The sequence below is a fragment of the Syzygium oleosum genome, unplaced genomic scaffold (assembly GCF_021117445.2).
Source record: "Syzygium oleosum isolate NSW1041296 unplaced genomic scaffold, Sole_v2.1 Sole_v2.13, whole genome shotgun sequence".
NCBI classification, from domain to species: Eukaryota; Viridiplantae; Streptophyta; class Magnoliopsida; order Myrtales; family Myrtaceae; genus Syzygium; species Syzygium oleosum.
Window position 1 is genome coordinate 9,211,087 of NW_026607497.1, and position 10,132 is coordinate 9,221,218.

Below are 10,132 nucleotides of genomic sequence, written 5' to 3' on the forward strand. Positions count from 1 at the left end.
TGAAGCTTGTTGGGCAAGGTGGGAGACTTGTTGGGCAAGGTGAGAGGTTTTGGCTTATTGGACACACCTTGGGGTTCATGATGAAAAATTATCATAGCACTCTCTCTTTCCTTTGAACTCTCGTCAGCAATCTCTCCCTCACTCTCATTTTTTCTTTCATTTCTCTCAAACACACACACACACACACAACCTCACTCTCTCTCTCTAGCCACTCACTCCCTTGCTCGCCGCCCTCTTCCCCCGCGCTCTCACCCCCGGTTTATCTCCATTTCCAACCCGTTTTCTTCTGTTTTTGGTGCTGTGAAGGCGTGGCCAGCACCCTTGAGGAAGTATTGCCTGTCCTAAATCATCAAGGCAAGGAGATGAGACTCATTTCTAAACCTTCCAATCTCCTTTTTCCCTTGATTTTGCTAGAATTGAATTGTAGATGCAATTTAGCGGCTTGTATGTGTGGCACTTGATGTTTATTGTGCATGAATGGGTATGACCAGACCTAGAAATGAAGTGCATGTGTGTTCTTGAGTTCTAAATGGGTATTGCATGTCCATTCAAGTTGCTGAGTATGCGTTTTGTTGAATCAAATTTGGTGGTTTTCCCGTTCGGACTCAATTCTTGTTCTGGAAAACCCAAATTCGGGTCCTCTGTACCTCTTTGTATTGCTATTTTTGTGAACCGAATTTTAAGAAAATTTCTTCATCAAAGTTATTTCCAACATCTTGAAGTATAACATACTTTAAATTTAGATTTTTCTAAGATGATTTGGTTTGTACGAAAGACCACTTTCTAAACGGATTTGAACCGTCCAGTGTTGCTGTTTCTGTAACCTTTACACCTTCTTAATTTTCCACGAGTTTTTCTAGAACGATTCTTAACAAATTTCCTTTACAAAAGTTGTTGAGGACTTCTTTCTCTATAACATATATAAATTTGGGAATTTTTGGAGATGATTTGGGTTCTAAAAGAGCTTACTTTGAGAAGCAAGGATTCTATTCCAGCGAACTGTTTTTTTGTCTGCATTTGAGCTACTAAAAGTTGTGTTTACAAAAAGATTCAGATTTTGTGTTCTCCATGGGAAATGTCTATTAAGGCCTTGTTTATGTCATATTCAAATTTTAGAATTTTTGGAGTCTATTTACTATGTTTTTAAGTCCGATTTCTTGAACAATGCAAAACTGCCCAGTTTTGCCATATTTCAAAGATTCATCATTTTCTATATGAGAATGTTGGAATTTCGATTTGATGTCTTTTGGAAACAATATTTATACATTCCGAGCTTTCTAATGAGATATGATTGACCTTGATGTGACGTCAAATGATGGGACAAATGTGATTATGCATGAGAAAGGGCAATTGATGAAATGTTCATGGCGATTGATATGCTATTATGAAATGTATGTGAATGATGCCACGTGATTAAGACATTTGCCACGGCCTATTCGCCACCAAGCGAATTCCCTTGTATGAGTTATGGATAAGACTCTAGAGTCAGCCAGATGTTCTACCGTATGAAACGGTTCTCTACAAGGTTGAGATGATATGAAATCCTATAATGACATGACTCGTGTAGTCATGATATGACATGGCTCTTGTAGTCGTGGTATGACATGGCTTTGCCATGGTATGATGTTAAGAAATGACCATAATCACGCGGATGTACAGTGGTGTATTTATCCTCGCTAATGAAGAGGACACTCATGATGAATGGGCCGAGGTATGGCAAAGGGTATGAATGATTCCGTTCTCCATGAGTTGGTGGTGACGATACCTCGTTAGTCGATATGCCTCGTTAGTCGAGATGGTCCTAGCTAGTGACAAATGTGAACACATGTGTGTAAATTGATGAAATACGATGTGGTATTATGAGATAATATATCATCTGCTTTGCATTTGAGTGAATGATCATATTCAAATTGCTTGATACTTATGGTCTTCTAAGATGTTATAAATCATACTTGTTTGCCTAAAATGCATACCATGTAGGTGTGTCCTAGGAATCAAGAATTAGTAAGATCGGTCGGTTTATAAATTGATCTTATTTCTTGTTGAGCGTTAGCTTACTCCTGTTGATTTACATTTTTCAGATAATTAGAATGAATATTCCTTCGTTGGAAGATGTTGTGAAACCAGGATCGACCTTGCTTATTTCTCACTTTTTGGTACGGCCATGAGGCTTGGTGATTGGATATTGGTGGAAACCGTGGGTCTCACTTGGATAGCATAGGGGGAGTAGGATACCTTTATGACCTCCTAATCGTTGTCTTTTGATTTGGTGTTTAATGATGTGATTGAAATCATCCTTGTATACAAATAAAAAAGGTGGGAAATGAAGATGAGTAGTTCAGTAGTTTCAGGAACTTTGAGTTTAACACTTCCAAAGATCACTAGTAAGGATTGGATCAGACCGTGTAACGAAAGTGAAGATGGGTTTTTGTATATGAAGTTTTGATGTATATTTTCTAAGGTTAAATTATTTGTACATTTGGGAATAAGTTAGTTATTTATCAGAGAATTGAAGTGGAGTTAATTTATATATACTCCTTTGAGGTTCAAATTTTATGGAAATTCGGGGCGTTACATCAAACCTCCTCAATCAACTATCGTCCATTTGATACTTGTGCAAGCTAACAGAAAATTGGACCATAGCATGATTTTATGTGGAGAAGGGATCCAAGATAGAGTTTATAGAAGTTGAATGTTTCTTAATCGAATGTTTTATAATTCTTATGTCTGAGCATGTTCGTAAATAGGAGGTGCATTCTCAATCGTAAGAGTTCAACTTTTAGTCGATAATATATGAGAATCCTTCTTGACTGAGTAATTCATTCGATTCTAATTCTTTGGTGTTGAACCTCAAAGTTATTTATCCTTGTTTGGCGAAACAATCTTTTGTGCCTTGGCCGGTGAAATCTTCAATCTGAAAGTTATTTTCCCTAGTATATACACCAAGCACTTTCATTTGTCCCCATCCAGCAAATTTTCACAAACTGTCCAAGCTTTATAAGGAATATTTTTCTTAATTAATTAAGAAAAATATTTATTGATAAAGTACAAATAAATTGTACACGTATCAAAATTTGTCTAACAAAATTTTTGTTGATTAGAAAAGATTCAACTTTGACTATTAAGACATACGAGAGATTATATATATTAACTTCCGCATTTGTCAATGGAATCAATATTTGTAAAATAGCAATTCAGGAAATTTGAGATCCTCTAAAAGTAGGAGGTCCTTTTGTTTTATATGATAATAATGGCTTTCTTTACTTAGTTTTCAAAGGTAAAATATCTTCTCAATGAAATTAGGACAAAAGCCATAAAAAAATCCTAAATTATGCCCACTGTGACACATTTACCCTAAATTTTTTTGTGACACAAAAATCTCAAACTTGTACATGTGTAACACATTTACCCTCCGCCAAAATTTTTTCAGTGTGAACCATTAAAAAAATTGCCTATATAGATGTTAGAAAGCAAACATTTACTCCACGTGGCTTAAGTGAAATAAAACAATGTTGTTTTGGTTGAAAAATCATCTAACGGAACCTTGCGGAGAGTAAATGTGTTACATATGTATTAGTTTGGGGTTTTTGATGTCACAAAAAATTCAGGTAAATGTGTCCCGATCATGTGAGTAGGAAACAAAAAATATCTATTTTAGTTCTATCATCAGCTATGGGTTCGAATCTAAGAGAAATTCTAGAGAATGTTTGCTGTTCTGAAATATTCTTGTCTTTCCTGAATGATAAAGAGAAAAAAAAATGGGTCAAAAGAAGAAAATGCCATTTTGGAGTTTTATAAACAATTTGCTTGTGTAGGGCAGAGATCCGGTATTTTCTAAATCCTTATATAAGGAATTACAAAAGAAATTCTTTCAACAAAGATGTGAATTAGGAGGATATAATTTGGGGGTTTCTTGTGTCTTTTTCCCCATGAAATTATTAGTCAAAACTCAAAATTTTCTCTCTCATCAATTTTTTGTTTATATTTAATGAAAAAATGTGGAAAACTATTTATGTTATCATATTCTTAGATTCTAAAATGTTAACTTGTGAGGACTTTATTTCTTAAGCAAGCCATATTGAAAGTATGGGTGATCGGTTTTAAGACGGTCGGTTCCCATCCTGGAACTAACTAGGTGTTTTTTTGTTTCTTTAAACTTCAGTGTAGTTTAATTTCTTTGATGCCACACCTTTTATCATCACCCTTCTTCAAGTTGGGGAGTTCTAAGAACGAAGAGAAACAGAAACTAAGACATATGAAGTCAATTGAACTTTTCTTCCTTTTTCAATGTGCAAATATGTAAAAAATTATTTTCTTTTGGTCTCGAATAAGTAATATTCAGGAGATGAGTCTTTCACAATCCTTCATCTCCACCACAAGATTTATCCACGTAAACACACACAAGAAAAGGCAAAAACAAAAAATAATCATGAAAACTAGCCAAAACAAGAGCAAAAGAGGAATATGGTTAAGCCAATTCCATCGGTCCAATTCAAAACAAGGCACTGGAAAATCAGACCATTATTATCAATTCTAAATTTTTAGAACCAGAAACCACCTAAAACTAGCCAATGCTCACCCCTACTTAAGGGAAAAGTACAAAAAAAAAAATTAACTAAATCTTTTAATTGGACCAATTTAATTATAAACATTTACATATTTGTACCAGTTGAGTCAATCCAGCCAATTTAGATTGGAAATTACTGATGCAGACACTGGCCGTCCTATGTGGCTCAGCTAGCGATGACGCAGATATTTTTTTAAATTTTTAAATATTTTTCATTTTTTTCAATTTTTTCTCTTTTCGTTCTTTTCTTTTCTATTTCCTTTCTCTATTTTCTTTTTCCTTTATTTCCCTTTGCTAGTTGCCAGTCTCCATGATGGCCGGCGACCATTGGCCATTGCTGAGGGCGAGGGTTGGGATGCCTTGCTGGCCTCTGGCAAGGGTCTCCTTGCCGAATCTGGTGAGGGGCGGCCTCGCCCAGCACTCTCTAGCCCTCGCATCGCCAGGCTTACTTGTGGCCGAGAAAGGCGTCTCAGCCCTCACCCTTGGCGGTGATGGTCGATGAAGGTCGCCGACCATCACGAAAGTTGGCAACTGGCAGAGGGAAATAACGAAAACGGAAAAAAGAGAAAGGAAAGAAATAAAAAAGGAAAAAAACAAAAGAAGGAAAAATTAATAAAAAATCGAAAAATTATAAAAAATTATAAAAAATGTTAATGTCAGTGCCAGCTGTGCTACATAAGATAGCAGGCATCCATATGAATGATTTCTGGCCTAAATTGGCCGGATAGACTCAATTAGTACCAATGTCAAAAGGTTTAGAACTAAATTGGTTTAATTAAAATATTTAGGACTAAATTGATACAAATGCAATAGATTTATAACATTTTTGATATTTTTTCCAAAAGTTCACTTCAATTTCAACCCCAATGTTTTTGTCCCAAGTGTAAAGAATGTTTATGTTGTGTTCTATTTTTCAGGAATTTAAACCCTCACCCTTTTTTTTTTTCGGTGAACCCTCACCCTTTATTCCCACTTATATGCTCATGCGTGTTCCACTTATTTACCCTCCAAATCGTTAGGGTCGTCACAACTTGTCTCCCGACATCTCAATTTTGGCATAGATCTCTGTTGTTTTCAAATTGATCTCAATGTCCCCCGGCATTTTTTTTTTGGATAAAAAACGTCCCAGCATTGACTCCGACGACATTCTCACTTAAAAATCGATCAAAGGATGGCACACGACCCATCTTCAAGAGCAATTGAAGGCAAAATTGTCTTTCTAGTGCAAGAATTACATTTTGCCTCGAGGTTTATTACATAACTACAAATTACCCTTCGTTGTTTCAAGGTTTTGCAATATGCCTCCTCATATTTTAAAATTCTTTATAGTCTTCTCCTTTTAATAAGTTACAAGAAATTAATTAGACTAAACGAGGGGGGAGGAAAAGGGGTGACCTTGATCCCTTAGGTGTTCAAATTGATTTTTTTTTTCTAAGATCGATTTGAGCATTCACCCTTTCTGTGGAATATTTCTCCAACAGAGGAGTGAGATGGGCTTCGGATATAATAGAGTAAGCATCTCTTCGAAAAAGATTTCTGTAACATCTCATCCCTTGAAATATATATTTCATTTTCTGTCATTTTTTCCTTAATTAAAATTAATCCTTTCATTTTCTACAATTATTTTTGGGCCGTGCTTTTTCCACTCCTCTTTTAGCTTAAACACTCTTTTTTTTGTATTTTGACAACAGTATCCCTCGTGGGGTTTACCACTTAGGCTGCGTTTGGTTGTCCAGATTTCTAAACATGATAGGACTGGATAGGATAGGATAAGAAATCCTAGGATTTCTTCATATCCTATCCACTGTTTGGTGGACTACGGATTTAAAGTCGGATAGGATAATTTTTTTTTTTTTGCTATTCACGGGTCCGGAGGAGTCGGTGAAGGAAAAAAAGCCAAGAAATTTTTTTGGTGAAAGCGCACAAGGTGTGGGGATGAAGATGACGGCGAGTGGAGCGTAGGGTTTCTGAAAAAATAGGCATTAGAAATCCTATCCAGGTCTATCTCACCCCCTCTCGGATTTTTTTATCCGGGCTATATCCGGTCTATATTCGACCTTATACTATCCTGGACCACCACCAAACACAGGATAAGATAAAACATATCCTATCCTGGCTTTTATCCGGTCGACCAAACGCAGCCTTATGGTATAGCTTTTTGAAAGTGATCCTTTTTCTTTTATTATTTGATCAACTTTTTTCTTCTTTTATTTTTTGCGGGTTCCACTTTCCTTCTTCTTTATTTCTTTCCACTCCTTTGACGTTTCAGTTCTCCACTCTTGCAAATCATCTACGCCTCCTGCTCCTTCTTTTTGTTCTTCTTCTTCTTCTTTGTCATCTTCTTCTTTCATACATCTTATTGTCCTTTATTTTCTATCTATGATGCCAACCCTGTCATCCTCCACATTTCAATTATAAAAGGAGTACTGGTTTTCTCTACCAGAAAATGGGGAAAATAGCATTAGAGAAAAAAACAATAACCTGATAAAAACATAATTTTCAATTCTGATTAGAAATGGGCGATCAACAACAAAATTGATTAATTCTAATCAATCACTTTCGTAAAATTAGTTTTGTTGAAAAGAAAATTTTCTAAGAAACCTAATTCTTTCTACGTTGTCAAGTAAAATCTAGAAAATTTTTAACATAGACACTTCTTTAACAAAATCACTTGTCACGCCCCGCACCCTACGGCGCGCCACATCCCTCGCAAAGGTCGATTCAAGTGCGACGTCCCAGGACGCGTTGCCGACCCAACGCCCAAATTTCAGAGAACACAAAGCACAACGGAAATAACCAAACACCCGAACAATTTAAAACCACATAACCAAGGATAGTCGAACAACAACCAACATGAACAAACATACACTTGCATTGATACTGGGAACCATATACATCATTCATTTACAGCTTGCGCTCAAAAATCAAAAGCGGTTCAATGGCCACTACTGACAAAAAGGGTAAGTGGCCTGGGGGTCAGGGTTACTAAAACTAGGAGGGGCTCTGGTCAAAAAGGTACTGGCCCTACCAGACTGAGACTAAAGCTAAGCCCTACAGTGCCTAGTCCGGGTCGGAATCATAAGACTCCGAAGATGAAGAGCTATCAGGCAACTCCTCCTCAGAATCTGATGAGTCCGACTCTGACTCAGCCTCTGCGGCCTCCTCCTCCGAGTCCATATCCTCCGGCTCGGCATCTGGTACGGGGTCCTCTTCGATCGGCTCCGGCTCTATCGGCTCCGGAACAGCGTCCCAGTCAGCTGGCTCCAAGTCCATCTGATCGGGGTCATCCACTTCGTACTCTACGGGTACCCCGTCAGAGCTCACACTCTCCTCAACTGAAGAGCCAGGATCAGCCACCTCTCCATCGGGGCACTGGGGGTACCTCGTGCCCAGCCCGGTAAACGGGACATCAAAAGTTCGGAGATGACCATACTCTCCGAGACTATCCCTGAAGCACCACGCTACATATTCGTGGGTTTGATAATATGTTTCTCCCACGTCCACCCATACGAAAGTATAATGCCTAATATACGACTCCCCGTTCCCTACGGGGTGTACCGTCCTCATCCACTCTATATGATGCGGAATCCCAAAACGTACTGGAACTTCAGGCATCCTCAGGATCGGGGGTCTGAAAGGTGGGGTTTAAACAACAGTGAAAATAAATCTCAGCGAGTAGGTTCCCTAAACCTAAACTAGGCTAACATGCACCTCCTGACGAGCACTAAACAACACACAATTCAACACATAAATTACTCAGGCCCAGATTCAATACTTACTTTGCCCTGCAGGTTAGACAATTACAAATCATAATAATAATACAAAGCCCACTTATGGCACATACACGATATCACTTAGTCACAACGCACATCATGCATATGCTATGCTCGTGCTCACACTCGTGCTCATGCTCACAATGCACTTTTGCACACTTGCACTCTTGCACACTTGCCATTTACAAATTCTCCTCCGACCCGCGTAAAACTCATCAGGTCCATTTACTCTGAGATCGATCTCCGGCCCGCGTAAAACGCATCAGGCTCATGACACACAACCCGCGTAAAACGCCTCAGGTTGATCATCTTCCGGTATTCCGGGTATCGTCCCGCGTAACATGCCTCAGGACGGGTTCAATACCCCGCGTAAAAACGCATCAGGGCTTTATGTGATCACACACTCACATACACCAGTTATTATCTGAACCCCGCGTAAAACGCATCAGGGCGATTAGGTGACCACATTCTCATGTCATTCGCGCACACTCATATATGCACATGTGATGCCAATGTTCGAAATGCACACTCATGGCCATAACGTTCACACTTGGGCATTCACGAATTTTGCAATGAGCATTCAGTTGCACAACAACACTTGATCAATTCACCGCGCAACAAGCTCAATTCAATGTATCACAAGCCCAACTAATAAAATCACCCAATCCAGCCATGGCACAAACTTGGCACACAAAAATCACGAAACCAAATCAACATGAATTTGCGCACTCGAGGCCCGCCATGCTACTCCATTCTTGGTCACACTAGGCATATGACATGGCATCACAAAATTAATCACAACCAAGGACAATTCAGCCACTCAATCAAGCAATCCAAACATTCCCGGTAATTACACAATTAAACCCCAAATTGATCGCACCTTGTCCAATTAAATCCCGGTATGGACAGCCACCAAACAGGTCACTCTAGGCCAATAAATATCTTCAAAATACTCTATTAGGCTCCCCAAACATCACCCAAATCAGCCACCATGAGGACAATGCGCGGCGCGTACAATATTCCACAATTTAACCTCGAAATAAACCGAACTCAGGCCAATTCAATCCAATATTTCCAGCCATCGCATAGCACATTCTAGGCCGCTAAATCTCATTAGAATCGTCACGATTAACCACCAAATCAGCCACAATAACAGCCCCTAGCATTCTCCACAAACTAACCCCTAAATTACCCTAATTAACCCCTAAAACCCATCTAGAAACACACATTAGCCTAATTAGGGTTTAGGGTTGTACTCACATGGATTTCCTAAGCTCCCAACTAGGCTAGACAGAAGGTGAGGGCGGCTGAACAGTGGCGGGGCAAGCGGCGGCGACGGGCGGCCTTCACGGCGGTGGCACCGGCGGCGGCTCGCGGACGGCGATCCTAGGCGGGGGAGGCTGACCACACGGCTGGGAAAGGAGAGAGAGAGTGAGAGAGAGAGCTGGTCGGGTTGGTGGCGAGGCAAGGCGGGGCGAGCGGCGGACGGTGGCGGCGCCGGCGGTGGCGCTCCGGCGAGCTTGGCCTTCCACGGCCAAACAAGAAGGAAAGGAAGAGAGGAATTGGCGTGGGAGGAGGGGATGACCGGCTGACTTGGGGGGAAATGGGAAGAGAGAGAGTCAATGGGAGTGTATAGAGAGAGTGAGATAGTGGGGTGGTTGACCAACCAAGCAAAAATGACAATCCTACCCCTAATCTAATGGCTAGGATTAAACTTGCTAAATATCTTGGGGGCAATATGGACCTCAAATTTCATCATTATTGGGCTGATACACATCCATATAAAACCTTA